The sequence below is a fragment of the Copidosoma floridanum genome, unplaced genomic scaffold (assembly GCF_036245765.1).
Source record: "Copidosoma floridanum isolate Cflo_tuat_1 unplaced genomic scaffold, Cflo_Japanese_pri ptg000006l, whole genome shotgun sequence".
In the NCBI taxonomy this organism is placed as follows: Eukaryota; Metazoa; Arthropoda; class Insecta; order Hymenoptera; family Encyrtidae; genus Copidosoma; species Copidosoma floridanum.
Window position 1 is genome coordinate 26,522,771 of NW_028321883.1, and position 23,556 is coordinate 26,546,326.

The 23,556-nt window shown below is 45.5% G+C and overlaps 1 protein-coding gene across 2 annotated transcripts in view; it reads left to right on the top strand.

The window, feature by feature from the left end:
- The window catches only part of klu (zinc finger protein klumpfuss), a 44,682-nt gene that overhangs the window by 1,680 nt on the left and 19,446 nt on the right, over nucleotides 1-23,556 (top strand). Inside the window, exon 1 of one of the 2 annotated variants that reach the window (XM_089598554.1) lies at nucleotides 8,159-8,473. The exons of the other annotated variant lie outside the window; for it this stretch is intronic. The gene's annotated coding sequence lies outside the window, so the exon portion shown is untranslated. Of the gene's footprint in view, nucleotides 1-8,158; nucleotides 8,474-23,556 lie in introns of those variants that run through there. 2 annotated transcript variants of the gene reach the window in all.

A 23,556-nucleotide genomic window follows, 5' to 3' on the forward strand; every position in this document is an offset into this window, starting at 1 on the left:
GCGCGCGCTTCTGGAGCAAGGCTGAAAAGTAGCATATGATGTGTAGTTAACCGTGCAGGTATAAATCGCAAGCGGGGGCGTTTGTTTCATAATGGGGATACACTTACCGTATGCACGAGGGCACTCATGCAGGTATATATATTATACACAAGTGGTGTACACGCATTAAGTACACAAAAGCCCGTGTGCCGGTGTGTTCAGCCGAGCGTCGCGGCGCTAAGCGTCGGAAGTGGAGCGGACACGCGCGCGCGACTTAATAAAAGGCGCCTCTAGCTGCTCCCCCTTCGTTTATACGTCAAGTGTCTACGTGTACTTGGGTATTATATTATTCACCCCCTCGTCGAGCAAACTCCTCCTACCCTACGTACTTACGAGCGAGAGGTGCGTGGGAGAATTTCGCTGCCGAGGTTTTACCGTAATCCGTACGGGCATTTTTTTAAGACAACAGCACTTTGGTAGCCCACGAGATTATGGGATATATCTCTTTTATCGGAGCTCGAGATTTATGGATTACCCTCTTGCGAAGAACCGAGGGGGAAATGAAATATCAACGTACGCCTCGAACGCAAATTCACTGATAGTGTCGCTCTCTTCGTGTTACATAAATACACGACGCAGCGGGCGAGTAATTAATAAACCCGTCTCCCAAGAGTTTGGATATCGAGTGAAGGAAGATGAACAAAAAAAAAAAAAAAAAAATCAATAATAAATGCCCGTCCATGGAAGAGGGAAAAAAAAGGTTGATCAAACATCACGAAAAAAAAAAAATCCGATGTGCCTCGGCCGTCACGTCACGCAGTCAAGGCTTACGGACAGGCCGATCGGTCCAACGAGCCCCGCGTCCCCCTCGCTTTGCTACAAAATTAGCCGGGCATCTCTCGCGCATCGTCTAATTCTTTCGCGTTCCTCGCCCCCACGTCCAACTGGCTTGCGACGTCCTTCCCCCTGACTATTTGCACGCGCTGCAGCGTCGGTGGCTCGCTCTCCCCCTCGTTCCTTCACGCTCCGCGGCACCTCGACGCGTGCGAGGCATACCTTCTTATGATGCGTGTATATACGTATACTCATCCCTATATATGTATTATATACGCACACGAGACGATGCACGCGCCAGCAGGCCCCCCCCCCTTTCTTTTCGCTCGCGTCGACGGACAGAGAATTGATTTTTCACAGAGCCGAAAACTAGATTTCCCCCCTGGTTATTATGTATATTTTCGCTCAAGGCTCCCTTTTCGAAAATAAAATAAAATGAAATAAAAAAAAAAAAAGGATACGGAGAGGCGAAATCTTGGAAAGTTGCCGAAAAATTCCGCGCGTTTCATAAATAATCATACGGCCGGTGAAATTATTCACGATGTATCGCACTCGCAAGGAGTATCCCTCCCCCCTCGCCCTCGACGAAATATAAATAAAAGATATGGAGAGACGCGCAAAAAAAAAAAAAAAAAAAAAAGAGAGACCCCCCTCCTGTGTGTGTGTGTTGGCTGTACGCCGGTGAAATCCATCCATAATAAGGCAGTTATTTTGCACGATCGACTTGCGTCTTCGCACCGGCCATACGAAGAACCGGTATGTATGGTAATTAACGCGCGACCTCGCGTGGGCGTCGGTGAGGTTAAATAGGTGGTATAGAGGGGGGATCGAGGAATCTAAGCCTGTGGGAACCAGTGCCGCGGTGATAGGTCAGCCGACGGCTATTGCCCGTCCGTGTGAAAAAAAACTGTACTGTCCCTCCCTCCTCCCGAGCACATTTTTCCGATGTATACGTCGTTACGTGTATTTTTTTTTTTTTTTCTTCCTCTAACGTCGGAAAAGGTGAAAGAAAGAGGAAAAAGATATTTCGAAACGATGCGTACCTCAATCGGCTCGTTGTGAATAATATAAATACAGGTTGACTAGCGAGTGAATGAAAAACACGTCACGAGCGTTGCACTTGCATCTGCGCGCGTAATAATATAAGTAAAACGATGTAAATATAGCATCTTGTGCACAATCGCGCCGGACGCTCTCTTACCCCTTCATTCATGCCGGGTATCTCTCGAGAAAATTCAGCTTATAAATTGTTATATAACCCCCCCCCCCTTTTGGCTATTTATGTGTACAATCCGAGCAATTACTCAAGTTTCGTAAACAACACATTCTAATTTTTTCTCCGGAGATTAAAAATATACATAATATATAATGCGCGATCGTTACGCGATCCGAGTAAACCGGACGCTCAATTTCCCGCGAAACGACAATAAGTGTGTAATTTTTACCCTTGACCATTATTATTCCCGGCTGCGGTGGCAGGCGCCTTTCTATTGTACACGTATATTTTATAAAAGCGAGAGCGCGCGACAGTTATCGGCAAAATATTATTGTGCGTCCATATAAACACGCGGTGTGGCGCAGCTTAAAAGAAAGAAAGGGAGGGAAAAAAAAACGGGGCCGCTCTGTCTCGTTCTTTTTCCCCCTCGTCATAATCGCTCCCATGAACCACCGATACGCACACACATTGTTCGGTTGAGCAATCATTGCTCCTATGCGCGCGTGTGTATATATACTTATAGGAGCTGAAATATGCATACAAAGTACATAGAGCGCGGGTTGTGCTTGACAAGACGCAGAGGAGCTTGCCAAGTTTATTGACGCGTGATAAGGTCGCCTTTTCTTTTGTCCCCTCCTGCCTTGTGTGCTCACTTTTTGCGACTCGGTCTTTTTCGTTTCGCTATACCGATCACTGCTGGAGCAGCATTGGCTCGTTGATGATTTTTCCTTGCTTCGTGGTAATCCCAGAGTTCAATCAACAGTGGCAACGAAAAAGACGAGCCTCATCACAGGTGCACATGAATGTATGATGGATTTGGAAAAGAGAAGGGGAAAAACAACGGCTTCTCTTTTTCTTTCCCTTACTTTGGATGATAACGTAAAAGGAGCAAAGTAGGCCGCCGCCGCGCCTCCGAGTCTGCCGCGCTGTCTGTAATCGGAGACGCGCCTTTTTTTTTTTCCTTTCTCCGGGCGTATTTTGTTTCGCACATCGATTCCGCCAGACTCGCGGTCGACGCGATCCTCCTCGCCAGATTTCGCCCGAATCCTATTGGCCTTTTATTATTATTTTTTTTTTTATGATGGTATACAATTAAATCGAATCTTTACTCTCTCCGATACTCCTCCCCCACCCCCCAACCGATATACGTGTATATAAAAACGCCGAGCGCGTCATAATTTAGCGATTTTCAGAATAATATATTCCGGTGACGAATAAAATAAGCGTCGGGATGACTTTAGGAACGTGTCTGTCCAGGAGACACGTCTCGCAACGGAGTTCGGGTTGTATCGCGAATAAAATATATAAATTTCGTTATTACACTCGAAAATCTCGCATTAAGAGATTACGCGTAAGATACAGTTAAGGGGCAGTGGCACACGTTGAGCTTTAAACGGGGTGTCCCTCCCCCCTCGTCCGCCGCTGGGGGGCAGCGAAGCGATGCTCGTTGCTGGCAGTGTTCCAGTGACGCGAAAGTGACGGCAAATCGGTATACGAGCTAGAAAACTGGCAACGCGCGGAGATGGTGCTAAGAAAGAGAAAGAGTTTTTGTCGCCGGTGGAAATAATTTTGCAGAAACATCGCGCAAGTGGGCTAATCGGTGATTATTCTGCGTGTGGGAGCTCGAATTTCTTTCTTTCTTTTCTTTTTTTTTTTTTTTTTTTTTTTCTTTGTTTCTCCCAAGTGTAGATCTGACGAGACGCGTACCAGAAAATAAGGAGGAGGAGGCCGGATAAACATTTCCACGTAAAAGTGTGTATCGCGTAATATCATCCCGAGAACTTGGAAAAGTGATATACGTTACAACTGCCCGCGGAGCGTCATTACGGGGAAACGACGGTAGACACGCACATGTTCGAACAAAACGATCATATAATTGTCACAAGTGGAGAAACACAAAATCATCTGTATACAGATCGATCGGCTACTCCGCGTAGGTATACCACCCGAGCACCCCACCCATACACGAGTCGAGGAAAAAGATTTTTTAACAATTCGCGCGTGCCGTCCACACATAACATCATGCACACCAGACCGTCCAATGTATGATATATAAAGCGTAGCACGCGCGTTGATGATCGAACGTGGGCAATCTCTCGGTGGCCGGACTGTACACACGCGTATACCGTACGCCGGCGGCGCAATTAGGAAATCCATTTGACGTAATTGCGCGAATGAGTGCAGTGTGTGTTGCTCCCCCGTACGGCTGCTTGCGGTGGCTACCGCGCTTAATCAAATGGCGCCCCCTTCGCCGACTCACCGCTTATCGTTGCTATATATACGCTCGGGCTTTCAAGTACACTATTTTCGGTTTTGAAAATCGATCTTTTGGCTCATTTCATTTGTGCGCGGACAGTGTTATCCTGTACGTTCGAGTGGTGCATGGGGAGAGTTTTTTTTTTTCGTTCTCGCGTGCGAAGGAGGTGCGAGGTGGCTTTTTTCCCCCTCGGTTGTTGTAACATTGCGTGATTTAATCTTGAAAAATGACACCCGTCCTCCCGAGGCCCATTCAAACGTATATGAGTTTCATCAAAACTCCTCTCCACTAAATTATCCCGACACGTCGGGCGATTTAGCGCATCGTTTTATACATTCACATGCGTACCCGTGTGTAGGGTATGCGCGTATTATATATGTATACTTTTCGGGCTTGTACGAGAATCGACGACGATCACTCACCGACTTTACGAGCCGATCTATCGATCCCCGCCGATATTTATTGACTTATCAAAATTTCAAATCTCGCGCACAGGTGCGTCCTAATGGCATACACTGAGAAAGAAAAGAAAGAAAAAAAGAAACGAGAAACAACAATTAACGCAGCTTTCTTCGGATGGGAGGAAAGAAAATCCGAGCCGGGGTATTCTGTTTTTATTTATTTCATGCGTCCAGCCTCGGAGATTGACGACAGCGATCTCCTCCGCCGCTGCTGCACGGGCCTTTCGAATTTATTCCGATGGAGGAGGAGGAGGAGGCGTATATATAATACACACATCGGCGTGAGAAAAAAAAGGCAGCAGCCGCGCGGGTACTTTATTTTAGATACGGCCTATTACTACACCTGTAACGGTAATGAATATTTAAGAGTGAGAGGAGCCTCCTTGTACATGTGTATATACATATACAGAGGTATATTCAAGCCGCGCGGGGCCACTTCCAGTTTTATTGTTTCTCTTTTCACCGTCTCCTTGTTTCCAGCTTTTCACGGCCTTCTCTTCTGTTGGTTTTCGGTATAAATCACCAAATGATCTTTTAAACGAGCCATCAAAACGTCCGACCGAACAGATCGGATGGTAAAGACACACGGCGTTTATCGAAACTTTTTTTTAATTGTTCGTATGCGTTCGCATCCCTTTGCGTCACTTGTGTGCCTGAACTGAGTCAATGGTACGACTTGCCATAAAAGTAAGCGTAAAGTTGTGCCAACCAGTTATAGAATACACTCTAGACAGGTATATATTTTTTTTCCATGGATTATCGATAACGATTTCCTTTTATTCGTCACGGATGAAAGCGAAGAGGATTATTTTTACAATCAATAGAGATACTACAGGTACAGGAATAAATATAACCACAGCTATAGCAAAAGAGATATTAATTGACGATTCAATAATCATACCTATACACGTGCGTACACGTGTCGCGCATAAAATAAAAGATTACCAACGTGCGCACTGAGAATTCATATGTCATATACACAAGGAATGCGTTTGTAATCCGTATCCACAAATCCATCACTGTTAATCGTATTTACATAATATTTCACGGGTTACGGAGCTCCTCGAGCGCACACGCGGGTGCGCGCAATTAAGAATATACCTCGGGGAGGAAGCTGAGGTGAATTATCGAGCGCGCGCTCGAAGAGAGCGTTTTGAAATACAAACCCGCGCGCGCGGTCCTCTCCTCCTTTGATGTACGTATATATACATGTATACCAATGGCGACGATCAATCATAATCTATCTGTGGTACGAAATGTTGTAAACATATACGCTCCCGTGATAAATAACAATAATAATAATAACGGGAGGAGAAGGAGCGTAATCTCCAAAGTCATTACCGCGGAAAGCAGCGCGCACTGTTTTACGCGCGGGAGGCTGAGCCTTGAATTTAAGATGTATAAACATCGAGGAGTAACGATCAAAAAAAAAAAAAAAAAAAAAAAAAAAAATGAAGCTGCCGTATACTTTCTCGCCGAACGCGGAATAGGAAGATTATACACGCTTTCTCCCTCTAATGTCTCCTCTCTGGCGTGCGTGTGTGCGGGTCTATATAGTTTTACTTTCCATAAAAAAAAAAAAAACGCTTTTGTGGACCGATGAGCAAACGAAAAAGTACCTTGTACCGTTGATTTTCATCAAGCTATTACAGCGAAATTCCAAAAAATTTGTCCCGCGACGCGGTAATCCTTACGTAAATGATTGTCCTCAGCTGCGGCCTACAGTATGCAAAAGTATCCCGCTGTGGGTGCTCTCGGCCAAAAGGAAGAGGAGCGCATACACCAATAGCCCGTCCTTGTGTCATCGATAAAATTCACAGCCCGCGTCGGATGTTATACTCGCGACGATTCGGATAAAATATACCGGCCGGTCCCGCTGGGTTGTTAATTATACGCAGAGTTACACCTGTGCGCGCCCCCTCCCTCCCTCGTGCAGCCGCCTACGCTCTCACTCGAGGCTAAACTGCAGCCAAAGACTCGCTCGACTGCCTCTCGCATCTACGCCTAACTCCAACACAATCGTGTGCACATTATGTATCGTGTATATAAGGAGGGGGGGGGTCGCATCTATACACGTACGCATACGACGTGACTTTTGATGTTTTATTATTATTATTTTTTTTTTTTTTATTTCTCGAGCGAGCCATCGCCGCATCAGACATAGCGCGTGTATACATACTGCGTGCGCTATCTTTTTTCTCCGTGTCCTAGAATGCCGGGGAAGCTTTCGCGGCGGCCTTGACGTCGATGATGGTGTATATGCCGGTCGATCTCTCGCCGATGATAATATACGCGTATTGAACGCAGGTTCTTTTTTTCTTTTTTTTTTTTTTTTTTTCATTTGAATTTGAAAGTTGATGCTGTAACGAGTTGTAATGCAATAAATAATTTGTTTCTTTTTTCCTTCCCTCTGTTTCAGGTGAGTCCGAGAGAGACAGAGTCGACGAGGCTGTCACTATTGGTATATATACATATAGTTTTAACAACTTCTCGGTTGCGTAAGTTTGAACCAATCCAAATGTCTTGTTTACCAACAATAAAAAAAAAAAACTCATCATTTTCTTGAATTTACAAAAGACGATATAGGGCTAGCATACCTATACATACATTTTTCTTTTATTCGATATAAAAAAAAAAAAATAAATAAAAAAATTGATAACCCGGTCGGGAAAAAAGAAAAAAAGCATAAAATACGAAGAAGAAAAAACAAATAACGAAACGTATAATAGTAGTTGGGAAAATGAAGAAAAAAAGAGAGAGGGAGGGAGAGCACAGCCCGCTAACGAGCAACCGAAGCGCGTGTATATAAATAACGACTTTTCCCATCGTCGTATAAACGACTCGATGGGCATGGGCAGCGCAGCCAAAGGGCGATCGTTACAGTATACGTGTACGGGCTACTGCAATACCTGACGAAATTATCAAACCCCTTCCCACCCAAAGCGTTATTTCTTCCTCTCCCTCTTGGTGTACGTGTATCGCATATACATAGCGAGAAGCTTCCAGGCGCCCCGTACACGGATGTATACCACTGGTGCACGTAATATGCATACGATATACAGAGCAGTCGACACCCCCGACGCGCGCGCGCCCAGCATCCTCCCTCTCTTCTCGCCGGGTGGCGACCTTGACCGTGAATCCTGACTATGCTGCCTCCCCCTACGGGAAGGGAATCGATTGCCCTCTCTCTTCGGGGGATGAATACACACAACCATCGGCCAGCTGATTTAGTCCGGTTGAGCTGTTGCAGTATACGTGTATGTGCATACAGTGGTATCGGCACCACCCACCGTAGCCGCCGAAGCCCGCCGCCGCACGCGCCTCACTCCCTGCACCGCATGCAGGCTCTGCTCTCTCCTGCAAAGGATGGCCCGACCTTGAGCGGCGAGCATCTCGCGCTCGCTCCGCTCCCCTGGACCTCTCTTGTGTGTTACTCCCTCGTGATGTAATGTAACGCTATGTATGGATGATGGGTAGATATATGGTACAGTCGTTCAAGTAGTGCAATAATTACGCGCACGTATATAATTTAGTGGAGGAGGATCGGCTGTGAGTACGGGGTATATCGTTGTATGTATATATATATACTACTTTTGCCCTTTGGTTTGTATCGGTCACCGGTGCACGCGTTTTGACTTGCGAGCCGGTGGTGTGTGTTTGCCCGTGGCTGTCAACGACTCCGGTGAAGGCTATAGACGAGCTGCTACTGTATATTGTTCGCCGGGGGTGAGTTTTTAACCACACGTCACTCTCAATGTCGCTTGTACTTTCCCTCTCTCTTTGAACCCTCTCTCGAGTTGAAGGTTGCGCGTGTACGTGTTGGGGGAGGTTAGTGAAATTGATCTTAGGTATACGCGCTCGTGTTGGTTGTACTCGGGCGTGGTTAATTGATTCCGTTTTAGTACGATGGCTGTGCTTGATGTATGATTGCGGTAATCGAGAACTATTTAATTTAAGCCCATCTATGTGCCGTACGGATTTTCGACATGATTCTGTATACACGAAAATAAGATTCATTGTTCCCGTTGTTTTCGTTTTTCGGCAAAAACAAATGATTATTTAAGTACAATATCAGTGTTGGGGAACGAAAAATCACAACAACAACACAAATATACAACATTCATGTTATTTGATCGCGATTTTTCATGTATTGAGGTTTCAGAAAATTTTTCCATGTGCATTAAAAAACAACGTTTTGTGATTACTTGAATCGTTCAGAAAAAAAAAAAAAAAAAATTTATCATTCACGGGTGTCTTTCTCGATCTACTTCTCATTCGACCAAGTACCTCATACAGCGCAAGGATCGTGCTGGAAAAAAAAAAATAAAAAACTTCTTGCCACGACGAATAGCGTCCATTGTATAATATATACTTTGGGAAAACGTAGATAAATACCCCAGCAACAACGCATAGGTGTAAGTCAGGGGTGAGAGGCACGTGCGCATCAGCTTTAAAGCTGGATACGGTAGAGTTTACACGCAAGCTGAGCTTTAAAGCTCACGGCACCGGTGACCCCCTTTAACGCTCCCGGCGAACCCTCATGTGTGTGTGTGTGTGTGTTCACCACGACACGCAGGGGATGCGCGCGTGGCAGGAGCTCCTTCCCCCCCCTGTATATCGATCGGCGAGCCTGATGCTCCCTGTGCGCGGGTCCAAGTTCGAGGCTGGACAAGTTCGCGCTGGTGTGTGTACACCCGAGAGGGAAAGAGACGCGACACTCGCCCCCTCAGAGTTCGAGGTCGTCCCTGCACTATATATACGTATACCCGCTCGCTTCAGCTGTAGTTTTTTTTCGAGTTTTTTTTTCTTTTTTCTTTTTGCTGCTCGAGCTTGGATGAATTGTGGAATTGTTTTCCTCCGAGGAACTGTGTTTGTGCTGCACCCCGGGATCGTTTGCACATAGATTGGGTTTTATTACCGATCCGAGTGTAATACAAAGCAAACGGAAGGAAATTTATTTTTCACAACCAAAATGCAAAAAAAAAAAAAAAAAAAAAAAAAAGAGACTGGACCAAACACGGCAAATGAAAAATTCATAAAGACACGAGCATCGCATTGATTACGCAAGAGAGAGAGTATAGTAGTACATACACGATATTATATTGCTGCAAGAGCCAGTAGCGAGCTAACAACACACGGGAGAGACAAGACGGAGGAGAAGATGAGACTACTAGGTACTTGCTCCTCCTTCTTCTCCGATTGCACGGTATATATGTTATAATATGCACGAGCAGCGTGTATACCTACACGTACACACCTACCTTTAATGCGCGCCTTAACGACCTGCACAAGCCGATCGATGCACGGAGAGGATGAAAAGCAGAGCTGCTACCTGCATTGCATATACACACACACACACGTGGGGGGGGGGGGAATCGATCGGTTTCTCTCTCCTCCGTACCCCCTACACCAACTGCTGCCGATCGTATTATCATCATCGGCGCAGAAATGCAACACGCTACCAAAGAGAGAGACGCGAGAATCATTTATATTGTGATAGATAAACCGTCCGTGGAGATGGAACTCGTTTTCGCGCCCGAGACTTTGCGCTCGGAGATCGGAGATCGGGAATAAATCGGATGCCCTTCGGGGGGGGGGGGAGAATCGGCGCATGAATGAACGAGAGGTGTGTAGGGGATTTTATACTTCGTTGCAGCCCTGGTTTACCATTAATAAAACACATTGTACACTTATATAAATGCACTTGCGAAACGACGAGACTGAGTGAACGGGGAGGGGGGGGGATTTTTTATTTTTCTCTTTCGATCGATCTCTCTCAGTTGTGTGAACTTTTGTCGGCTATCTCGTTTATTTTATCCGGTCTTGTGTGGCACGGATAAGTAGAAACTACAGCTAAAGATCGCGTGTGCATGTACAATACATACTGTTGTTCTTCTTGCGCAAAAAATATTATGTCTCGTCGTCACGTCCCTTGTCGACGCTTATCTTTCCTTTTCCTTTCGTCCATGTGCTCCCTCTGTGATGTCACGCTTATCTCTCGACTGTACACTCGTGTGTATATATGTATTTATGCGTATAATATATTATAAGCAGGAGAATACATCACTCGAATGTTGTAATCTCTGTACTATGAGATGATGCCAGTTTTTTTACATATAAGCATTATGCTTCTATACTCTGTTGAAACGACGATTAATCCCTAATGAATACATCGTACTGCATATATGAAAATCAATCCAAACGAAAGATATGTGTATACGAGTACAAGGTGTCTCAAGTGAGATCCCGTAGATAGTCCCCGGGCAATTTGTAAAGATTTGTCGAAATCGCGCCGTTGTATGGTAAAAAAAAAAAAAAAGAAAAAAAAGAATCTTAACAACAATGGTAGGTAGGAAAAAAAGGACGGAACTTGGGTAAAAAAAAAAGTGGGCTTCGTGTACACAGAGCTTGGAGCAAAAAATGGTGTGGGAGTGGGGGGGGGGAAGGGAGGGAAAGAATCGATGGAGGAGGGAAGAAAAAAGGCATCGGCGGCGCCATTAGCGCGTATTCGCGGCTTGTAAGCCTCTCCCCGTCGGGCTTATCGATCCCCCGATCGGATGGCCGCGGCCTTTTGCCTATACATATATATACGTGTGCGCGCAACACGATGCACGCGCGAGCGAAGGGACAGGGCTAATAGAAGAAGAAAAGGAGGCGAGGAGGAGCGCAAACGACAGCACACACTCCGAGGTTCACGCGGCGGTATTGTACACCTGTTGGCGGGTGTCCCTTTTCCCTATGTATATATATGTATTCCTCGTCGCTTTCTCTTCCCCCCCCCCTTTTTTTTTATAGGTACGGACGCTGAGACCGCAAGGTCCCTCTCTTTGGCTGTCCCGCTTGCTCGTGTGTACACAAGTGCCGTTCACCCACGCCTTGGCCCTCTTATATGTATATGGATAAACGTATATTCACTCGGATGATAATAATACATACCAAGAGCCGGAATTTTTTTCCTCTCGTCTGAGATTTAATCCGAGCCGATGCAATTGACGAATGGGACTCTCTTTCGGCTCTCGAGTGCATATGTTTTTTTTTTTTTTTTTTTTTTTTGTTCCCCCATTCAAGCGTTGAAAATTGGTTGTACGCCGCCTTGTACGACTTTGGTGTTACAGGTGGGAGGAGGAGGACATTATGCAGCGGAAGAGACGCTGCGGAGTTGTCGAACGACGGGTTACGGCGCTCATAACAACAGACAGGAAAATGTAAATGGTGATTTTTTTTTTTTTTTTTTTCCTCCTTTACTTTTTGGTGTTAACACGAGAGATATATCCGCATTTATTGCTAATGTCGCGTCGGCCGCGCTCGTGAGAGAGTATCTTACGTGTAATAAATTTGAAAAAAAAAGAAAAGAAAAAAAAAAACGCCAGAGATGGCCTTCCTCGTGTAATATAAATTAATGCTCCGCGGGTACCTCGACGCATTATACACGTGGAAAAGTTGGATCTTCACCGTCGATACATTTTTATAGGTACACACACACACATATCCCACACATACACCGGTGAACAAAAATAAATAACGAAAAAACCCCCGACGACATGCTTGGCAAAACAATCGCCCGTGCAAACTTTCATGCCCCGCATTCCTCGCCATTTACAGAAGCGCGGCAATTTTCGACGGACTTTTCTTTCTCCCCGCGATCGGCAGAAAAACACCCTCCCCCCCCCCTCCCCTCGTCATTCGCGCACGAATTGAACCTCGCGCGCCTTCACGAAATTCCCTCGCTCCGCGAGTTTTCTTCGCTACCCTCCGCGGAGGAGGAGAAAAAAGGGGATCGCGTGCCGATACACGCTATTTGATCCGTCCGACTTGTCGTATACATGCAGGTGTTCGGCGCGTGAACGCAGCTTCGAGAGTTGCGCAAGACCGCGCACATGGGTATATATATATATATATGTGCGTCAGATCCTTCCCGATCTCTTGTAGCCGGTGCTCTCAGGAATCCGGGAAAGCTTCTCTCATATAGATCTGACTTGTGCTAGAGCTCGCGTATCGTATACATTTGTATCTTTCTACGCGCGCGTGTGTGCTCATGTTCACGCGGGTGTACAACGATTTGGGTGGAGTCGGCTGCCGCTGAGCGATAATAAGTGCCCGTTTGATACATGCGTATATGCTAGTATATGACGATGAGCGCCCTGTCGGCGGGGCTTTTTCTTTTTTCCTCGTGGATTAAATATTCATGATTAGACGAGCGGTGGGAGAGGGAGATTTTCACCGCAGCGGGATACGCGGGACGTTAATTGATTTTTCTTCTCTCTTACCTATATACGCCATTATCATCTTGAACTTGAACTGTCTACGAGGAAGCTGTGTGTACGTATATAATTCAGGAGTGCCGCGTTTTTCAAGTCGAATAGCACGTCGGAGAGAAATATCTCGTGCCCTCACGTATATATCTGCAGTCCGCGGGATGCGTGCATTTTTTTGCGCCCCGTGTACGCGCGTTACGTCACTCGTCGAGTCGGCGGTGGTGTGTGTGTATACGTAGGTGTTTGGTACCTGCCTGGGAGGAGTAAAATAAAATAAAAGTCTATAGTGAAAGGGAACCGCCGCTCGCGAGGGTGAGTCCCGAGGAACGTGGAAGAAGAAGGTTTCTCGCCGCCCACTACTCTCTTTTTTTTTTCTTTTTTTTTTTTCTGTGTAGTTTACGGCCGTCGTCAGCTTGTGTTTTTCGACGGTTCTCAGTTTTCTACCATACTCGGCTTCCTCGGAGAATGTGACTCGAGTTGGCGTGTTATTATGTAGATTCCTCGACTCTAAAGAGGGTATATATAAGTGCGGGGTTTTGTAACGAAACGCGAGTACAAAGGTATAAACCCGGAACCGTCCATTAGAGGGTCCGTGCATTCCTCGCGAGCTAGGATATATATCCTTTTTGCTTCATGGCAGACTTTGACTCCATACAACCACGCAAAGGGCAAAATATAAGTACATTCGGATATATATATTTCCCGCTGTACAGTTGTACGTTTCTCTGATTTCGGTGGAGTTTTTCTATGGTAACCACGACGTCCTCCCACAATAAAAAAAAAAAAAAATCCACGTTGAAAAAAGGATGCGGCTGACCAGATCAGGAAGTTTATTGTACGCCTTTGAACATTAACTTTGCACAAAAGTTTTGGTCAATCGAACCAAAGAGTAAAAAGCAAAGCTTACGTTTGAGAAGCACTGGGCAGCTCGACCAGATCACCTGCAGCCGGAGTCGAAACGGTGGCTCCTGTTAATTACGCCGATACATGTATACATACACGCGAGTGGGCGTATAGCTTGCGTTCCTTACTCACCGGGACCCCTTTTTTCGTCCAAGTCTCGCCGCACCACACAACACACTCGCGTGCATTCCGATATAGCCTATACATCATCATTACGTGCGTGTGTATGACGTATTACTTTTGTGCCCCTATATATATGTAGCGGGGGGGGTCTAGGCTCTATACATCGATGACCTTAGACATTTGGTTACCCAACCGTTGGGCAGAGCTGGCGCGTGCGTCATAATAAAAGCCCCTTTTTTTCGGCTCATCGTCCGAGTATCACTTAGCGCTTTTAAAACCGCGCGTATCGCGTCCTTTCGAAAGTTTATCGTGAGTTTCATTCGCGGCCATCGGAGATAGAGAAAAAGATCTAATTGTCGATTCGAGAGCTATTATTGGATGATCGATCCTCGCGGCCGCTAATTGTTTTATTGGGCCAGGGGTCGTTACGAAATCATTGCCACTGCATGATACACACGCGCATTACGGGAGACAAAACAGTCGAGTTTTTCTCACAGTACGAGCCTCCACGTATAGCTGGCCGCAGCTTAAAAGCCAATAAATTAGACACACGCTATACATGGAGTTGAGTTGAGAGTAGCCGGTTACATGGGTTTCTAAAAGGCAGCCCAACAGGTGGGTACAACACAAGGGCCAAGCCAAAAGAGTCAACCCGAGTGGGGGGAGATGGACAATAAAGCGAGGAGGGAGAAATCGTAATAACTTAAAACGAGGTGTCGCCTGCACTCAAAGGCCACGGAAGCCGCCCGCGCGCCCGAAACACACGAGAAAAGGGCGAGAATGGGTGAATGGGGGAACAGTTAGCTCGTAAAACCAACTCGATAATGGAATATACAGAGGCGCCTGCGTCCTAAACTTTTATCCGACCTTGTCCGCGCTCCTTCTTTTCTTTCGAAAGTTGTTTTCCTTTACAATGTACACACAGCCAACTGGCTGTAGCTGCTGTTGGACCTCGTTATCTCGGATCGATCTTTATATCTTCCGAGATTTCGAGGCACCTCTGACTTTTGGGCCCATGCTATGGGAACGAGATTCCCGATACTCGATCGTCGGGTTTTCACGATATTACCTTATAATATTATATACCTTTCTTTGATGAAACGCAGATAAAAGCGTCTTTTTTTTTCTCTCCCCCTCCCTCCCCCCCCTCTCTCCAGGGGTTTTTTGATTTGCAGTTTGTACTCTCGTTAAAAATTACATCGAAAGGCCCAAGCGGATGTTATACAATTTTAAGTGGGAAACATATTAAAGGCATTCCCCAAAAGGAGAGAATGACGTGCTCCCCCCTCGTTGCATAACAACACCCATCTCGTCTTCTTCCGTGTGTGTATATATATGTATACACCCCCCCTTGTTCTATCACCAAGTATATATATGTACGCACACCCGAAGAGAGAAAATAAGAGGAGACGACGACGATCGAGAGTCAAATGGGAAAGAAGCCAAAGAGAGGAGGAGAAGATGGCTCCTCCGTGATTTAGAAAGCGTCCGGCGGTCCACCACCACCACGCGCGAGAACACACACGCACGCACGTGTGGCGAGAGAGAGCAGCCGAACGAGCGCGCGATCCCGAGATAAGTAAAGCTCCGCTCGGCGAGAGGCGGCGCCTTCTGATCTTCCGCTCGCGCGCCGAAATATAAAGGGGAACAACGTCGCCGGGCGCAGAGCGAAGGACCTTCCGCGGCGAGAGCCAACTCCCACGAGCGCGCTCGGTCGTTCTCACCATACGCCGGATTATCGCGGATTCCGCAGCCCCCGAGTGCTCAAAGAAAACCGCGGCTCGTTTCGACTATACTTGCTTTTCGCCGCGGCTGATGCCTCCCTTTTTTTTTTTTTTTTTCACTCCGCGGTGTACATCAGGTTACCAGTCGCCGATAAGCCGGACCGGGTTGGGAGAAAGTTTTTCGGCAGCCGATCGATCTGTATCTGCTTTTGTTTTTTTACATACATAATTTTTCATTTCCATTAGCTATAGGATCGGTATCGGTGATCGGTAAGTGAGGAGCAATCGGGTAATCGGTGCGTGTACGCTCTTGCGCAAGAATAATTGAAAATGCCGATCGGCTTGGGGCGCGGGTAATTATACGGAATCGTATGTACATGTGAAAACCTATATATATATACACATGCATGTACACGCCTGGGATAAATGAAAATAACCGTCGAAATGGAGTCTTTGCGGGGCGATGAAACGAAAACGACGACACGAGCAGTAATGACAAAAGGCACGAGTGAGAGGGGGGGGAGTGCTAATGCTCTTTGTTCGGGAGACGCTCGCGGAATCCATGGGGAGGAAGGAAGGCCACTTTAAAAATAGCCCCGGCGGAACGCCACGCGTATATATATGCTTGCACACGCGCGATTTCAGCGCGGAACAAGATACAAATTGGAATCGGCTCTCTTTTTCTGTACTTTAAGAGGGGGATTGAAAAATTTTCCGATGGGTGTGCTGAGAAACGATTTCTATTGCCATCCTTGGCCTTTTAGATAAGAGTCGCCTCCCCCCCCCCTCGTCTAATAGAACTGGGATGCGATACGGTCGCTTTTTTTTTTTTCGCCGATTAGTCCCGCTTTTTTTTTCAAGCGCCACCGAGCGATCGGAACACCTACTTGGTTAATTAATTACACAGTTTGTTTTCTTTTTCCCGATCCTGCCCGACTAATGTTCGCAATTTGTACCGCGCGTGCATTGATACACACATTATGTACCGAACAAACGTGATTTGTAGTAAATAATCTCTGAAAAAAACTCTCTCGAGCTCGCACTCGCGCGCATGTAACATACAAATGTTGCGTGCTCCCGAGTCTTTCTTAATTTATTAGGCGATGATAACCTAATTACCACTACTACTCGGGGAGATTACGCGCCTATCTCCCCCATTTTTTTTTTTTTTTTCCAACTACGGATCGGATAACCCAGCGGGAATTTACGAACATTCCTTCTTCTGCCCTCCCTTCGCGCGTAAAAACGAAAAGGCGTATAATATGCATCCTCAAAAAAGATGCCCTGCCCCCCATTACGAATAAATACACTCGTTTATAAATTACACCCAACGCGCCCCTCGCGCAAGTACCGTTTACCCGCACAACTGTATATTTGTATATATTATACGCGTATAAAATATATATATGTAACGAACAATCTAATCGTACGTATACGCGAATTCGCATGCATTCGTTACTAGTTTTCAGTTGCAGATGTAATAAGAAAATCTCAGCTGTTTCCGCGCTCCGCCCCGTTGGACTCGTACAACCGATTTTCTCATCATCATCAGCAACGGCCATATCATACGTTCTCCGCCGTAAAATCTATACCCAACGATTTTCATTTAGCGGATCAACAATAACGCGTCCGCTATAGTGCAGAGAGGCATACTTTCGATCGGCGGCTCTCCTTTTTGCGAATCTTCCCTGGGCAATAAAATCCACCGATTTTACGCTTGTGCCGACGATGGGCAGCCAAAGTATAAGTTTTTTCGATTTTTGCTTTTTCGGACAATTCCAGGGGATACAAATATCGCTCGGCACAACAAAATGTATATACGCCCATACCGATTTATTTATTAACACGAGTCTCCGTCGATTCGCAATCGCACGTGCGCGACTACATCACGTGCGCACCGTAGCCCCGACACCGAGAGCGCTGCGAGAGGATTAATAAACATCTCCGAGCGCGGGACAATGGTATACGTCGACAGCGCGAAAGTACTATATCGGAGTATCGCGCCCACGGCAATATAATAGAGAAAAACGTAAGTGCGAGAGGCCTCATTGTTGGCCGCGGCGCTTTCCACTTTACACTCACGACGGAGACGTATACATAAATATATTCGCGTGGAGCCTAGCCCTCCTTTTTTTTTTTTTTTATGGCGCACGCGAGCGCGAGGTATTGCCCCAAGAGATCGGCGCTCGGGAGATTCTTGGGTTTAGAATCCACAGAAGCACGGGCTAATGAGCGTACTTTTTATTCATTAATTGGCCTTTAATTTTTCGAGCTTTTGCCCCGTCCAACGGAGAGGAACGGGTCGGGCTCCCCACAATGGGCCCCATTGGACTTCTAATTGATAGGAGGCGAAAATCAAAGCGTGTAACAATACAACGCGCGGCAAACAATGATCGAGTTTCGTCATCGGAAATTCTGCTTGTTTTTTTTTCTTCTTTCCACCCGCTGCAGCGCACTGCGCTCCCCTAATATATAATACGACATCAAAGAGCATCTGTACGGGAGAGTTAATTGTCCCGCCAATCACCAAGCAGATCGCTGTACTTGTCCATTATTTTCCTTCCAACCGAACGATCAATTGGACAGCGCATGGTTAAACGGTACGGAAAAAAGACAAAAGCGCGCGTAACGCGAGAGAATTTTCAGCTAAATTATAATTAATGTTTTTACGAGTACGTATAATACGTATGGGCGGGAATTAAAAAAGGGGCATCGTCAACGAAAAATCCAATATCAATCGGAGAGAAAGGGAGTAACAATATACCCATCGCACCAGTGTCCATCGATACAATAACGAGTCATGCGTGTTTGCACTACACACGCACACTTGGTGGTGCTCCATCTCTCCTCTGTGTATGTGATATACATATTACACGTACACGACGTGGACACAATAATCATCAGAGGCGCAGCGTGGCGTGTATTTTCGCTTGGTCAGCGCGGCAGCTGATCTCGGAGCCGATCAAATGCGCCGATAATTAACGAGAAGGGTAGGGGGGAGAAGAAGTTGGTCCACATGTACTCGATGGCCGGTTCGTTGGCTCGCGAAACGACACGGCTCTCCCGAGGAGTCACCTTCGAGATATGACGGTGGGAGGGGACGAGCGGGGGGTAATGAAAAAGATGTCCGAGAGTAATCACCGAGCGATGAAAAAACAAACGCGGAGACGACAACAACTACGTCGCCTCGTCGTGAGCAAGGTGTAGTGTATTATATATTATAGTCTTTTGCTCCTCCTACCGGTGGTGGTTCTTATATATAAACGGGGCTCTGCGTGAGTTCGCATTTTATTTGCCTGTATCATTCACCCCTACTACTCATTTGTTGCAATAAAAAATAAAAAAAATATAAGGCGTGGGAGGTGAGCTTGTTTAGGATCTCTCGAACCGATGTACGCGCTACTACCCGGCAAACAGGTTGCCGACTCGAGTATATATTTATGTAGACATTAATGTTGAATATTACATAGAGATAAAACCAGATGATTTTCTTCCCACCACCACCGTTCTTTCTTCGCGATTCAATAATATCTCGGTACCAGCTCGCGTTTAGAATCTCCTTGTCCGTGTATATGTATAACATTTATGAGAGCTGCTACAGCTAACCGTTCTACCTTTACGTCCGTGGCAAGTTAATCAAGCCAAAGGTATATACGTATGGATGTATATATACTGTATCTCGCGAGCACGCGCTCCTTGTACATAACTTTTATTTCAAATCACTCCGAGTTTTTCAATTAGGCCCCCCCACCCCCCAACGCAATATTATATATAGAGTATATGTGTGTGTATAGAAAAGAAAAATAATAATATGAACTCGTATAGTTGGCCAACTTGTGTATATTTATCAATGGGCGTGTGGTGTACGAGAGATACGATCTCCGCGGATAAAAAATAACGAGGCGAAATCACTTTACAACTCAATCGATTAGGCTCGATTGCTTATATATATACATATATATATGTAGCTTTGAAGAAAAGAAAGGAGAGATGGAAACAATAACAAGTGGGAACGTAATTTGAGGAAACGTGGGGAGAAAAGTTCGTATAAATAGCTTCCATTGCGCCTGATTAATCTTCATCGACTTGTAAATATTTTAACCCTTAAAAATACATGTATGCGTGTTCGCCCCTCAGCGTGTATATATATATTGAATTCCCATTGGGTGCGTAACGCGATGTTGGGTGAAACTGGTCCTGGAAAATGATCAGTTTCTCGTTCAAGCGCGAACGGGCCGATATGAGCCATTTCCTGTGCGCCCCGTCCGTAATCGCGGATTTTCCGTGTGATGATGCTTATTACGCGCGTGTGGTGCGGGTGAATGACACGTGGCGTATACGATGCAGCTCATATGGAAGTAACGACGGAACCGCGGTGGTGCTTCCTCTCTTCTGTTACACATATTGTACACGTATCCCTTAATCAATTTACATTATATAGGCACTCCTCATTCGTTTGCGCGATTTTTCCACCGGTGAATAAATAATTGCGTGGAATTTCCATTTCTCCCGTTGTATCGGTCCAGGAAAAATAACTATATGTGCAAGGACTTGATTGGGGCCATTTGTTGGTCGATGCGATTCAACAGCAAACGTAATTGAGATCTCGGCGAGCTAATCATTTTGCGAATCAATGGTTTGTCCTTCCCCTCCCCTTTTTTTGCAGGAAAAAAAAAAAAAAAGATGTTATCAATAGTATCGACGTATAAACTTATGAGGGTAATTATTAACAATCCTCCAAGTGTACTTTACTTGTGCGTGGATTGTAATGTATACGTATAATAATTATAATCTCATTGGGAAGCAGCTGACTTAACCGTAGATGGGTAGGGCCTATTAGTTTAGCGTTGAAAAAAAAAAAAAAAACAAAAAAAAACTAGCGTATCACACATATGTATATATCTCTCTCCGAGAGTTTTCCCAATGAAAAAGCCGGGCACAAAACCCATTATATTATCCTGTTAATCACCGAGCGAGCGGCTGCAGGTCTCTATTAATTGCCTATCAGAGAGGGAGAGGAGAGAGAAAATTCCAGTTTTCTCGAATACAAAAATCAGGAAATCCATAATGGACCTCCTCGCGTCTATCCACAGCGAGTATTATTACCTATACGGTGTATAATATATATATTATATCGATGGATACAACAACTCTCGGGGAGCAAGACAAAAAGGTGAGCCGCTTCGCATATACACAGAAGTAGCGGCGGACGAGATGAATTCAGAGAGGCTCTTCCCCAGAGAGAGAGAGAGAGGGAGGCTGTGTATGAAGAGGGAGGGAGGAGGAGGTGGGCGGTGGTGGCAGAGGATTACTTAGCGCGGTAATGACGATCGGCCGGGCAGATGTCGGTCGCGATAAAAACTTGCCTTAGGAGAGAGAGGGGGTCCATATACACTCCCGTCCGGAGTCTTTTCTCTCTGCCTCGGCCTTCTCTTTCTCTCCCGCTATCGTCGAGTCGATTGTGAGGGTACCTGTACGCGCCTCTGTCAGTCTACTCCCCTTTTCTCTCTCTCTCTCTCGTCTACCGTTTTTCTTATCCACCTTGGGAAGATCTATCGCGTTCCATCCTCCTCTTCGTCTTCTTTGTTTTTTGTTTCGAAATTCTTCGCTTGACCGAGAAGTACTTCATCTTCGTTGGAGATGATTTTTCACGATAGCTCAATGTAATTTCAATATTTTTCTCTCTCTCTCCTGCGCGTTGTTACTCTCACATACCGCGTGCAACAAAAACTTTTGCCATTTACAATTTGTTTCAATTATTAGGTAATGATATCGGTATCGTCGAGAACAGTACACGTTAAAACGTGAAATCAGAATGGGCGCTGATTACAGGGCAATCCAAAAATAGTTGCGAAATGAAAAATAAAAGTGGGATTACGCGTAGAAAAAGTTTCTCTGTATTATCATTAGAAACTAATATGTATATGTATTTCTCTAGATTGAAACATCGTAACAACTCATGATACCTAAATTAGTTTTTATTAAAATTAACGGTCAAATAAAAACATGATTTGCTGCTCGAGTTAATCTGAAAACGTAACGACATACGTGCGTACACGTGCATTTGCATTATTCAAATTAATGTACGGGACCACGCGCGCACATTTGGCTCAAAATATTTGCACGCAAAAATGAAACTATTAGTGAGAAATGACACGTTGTACTCTGGTGGAATACTATGACGGACTTTTATAGAGTAGATCCAAATTTCCAATTTTACCTCGCCTAACAATACACTGTGCACCGAGCACCAGTGGTGGCATAATGTGTTGGCTCGTGCGTATAACAAATACACGCGCAGGTTGCGCAAATCAGCTTACGCGACTTCCTTCTACTGATCGAGAGAGGGAGAGATCGGGAGATCCAAGTTTCCTGATCGCTAATATAAAACCTCTCGCTCCGCGCACTCGCTTCGGTACACATGGATATATATAAATATATATATGTGTGTGTGTGTGTGTGTGTTTGTTTATCGATCATGCGTACGTGTATATATATGTATACACGTACCACGTGCGACAAAAGTGTATCTCTATATCTAGTGTGCGCAGCAGCCATATTCAGCTAATTAAAACTGGATCTCATTAGGGAGACTTTCTATACGCGGTGTATTGTACATTAGCTATATAGATTGCGCGCACCGTATACTCTTTGCTCCCTTTGGTCCTCTCTCGCCTCTCCCCTTTTTCCCGTTTTGCAGAAAACCATATATCCTCGGCACCGGGAGCCGGTCAATCAGTCTCCCTCTGTGTCCTCTTTCGCGTCATTATTAGCCGTACATTTGAGAGCTGTAACCTTGTATGTGCATGCTGATGACGACCAGACGAGGAGGACGATGATTGTGACTTTTTTTTTTTGTCATAATCACGTGCTCGATCTCTTTGGCCGATTTATAGGTGTATTACCTGTGTGTACCCACTTCGTCAAGAGTTGGATTCTCGGGATCGATGTGCGCGGTTTGAGAGAAAAACACAGGCGCGTGTGTACGCAAGGATGTCGAGAGGACACGTGAGTCGAATGCGTTGGAGGATTTGTCACTCAATTAAAATTACAAGCTCGGAAATTAAAAGCAGACCAGAATCGGCTCGTCCGTCCGATTGAAAGTAAAAAAAAAAAATAAAAAAAAAAAAAAAAATGAAAAGAAAAGCCCATCCCTCGCTCTCTGCTCTGTATAAGGACGATGTTGTTGCGCATAAAACACAGCACGGAAGCAGTGACCGGATGTAGGTTTGGTGTATGTGTTGTTCGCCACTAAAAATATACTCCGATGAAAAATCGAAAGCTCGGCTTCGCTGACGTCAGCTTATCGTTGAATTAGCACCCATACGGACGTTGCTTGGCCAGCTTATCTCCGATTCTTTATCAATACTTCCCTGCCGGAATCCAAAGGGGTCCAAAACACACGCAACGTTGTACCATACGTACCGCTGATCTGTTTCGAGAGCAAAAAGGAAAAAAAAACCAACGGCCTCCTTGTATATACACCTTATATTATTCACTTGATTTCATTTATAATTTTCGTTTCAGCAACCGTACGGGGCAAAACATCAGCGCGTAACTTATTGCTTTTTGCACTCCTCGTTTCCTGTTACAACAACAACAACACCAGCAGCAGCAGCAGTGATCTCTGGCCGGCAAATAAATCAACTCGGTTCTTTCGGGACGTAAACCAAACACTTCCTCTCGCAAGTTGTGTACCCGGAGTGAGATATATACACGCGTGTCTATCTGTACCATATTGTATACTGAATATAATCGTTTACCGCAGCCACTGCTTTCCCGCTTTATACAACGCACTATATGC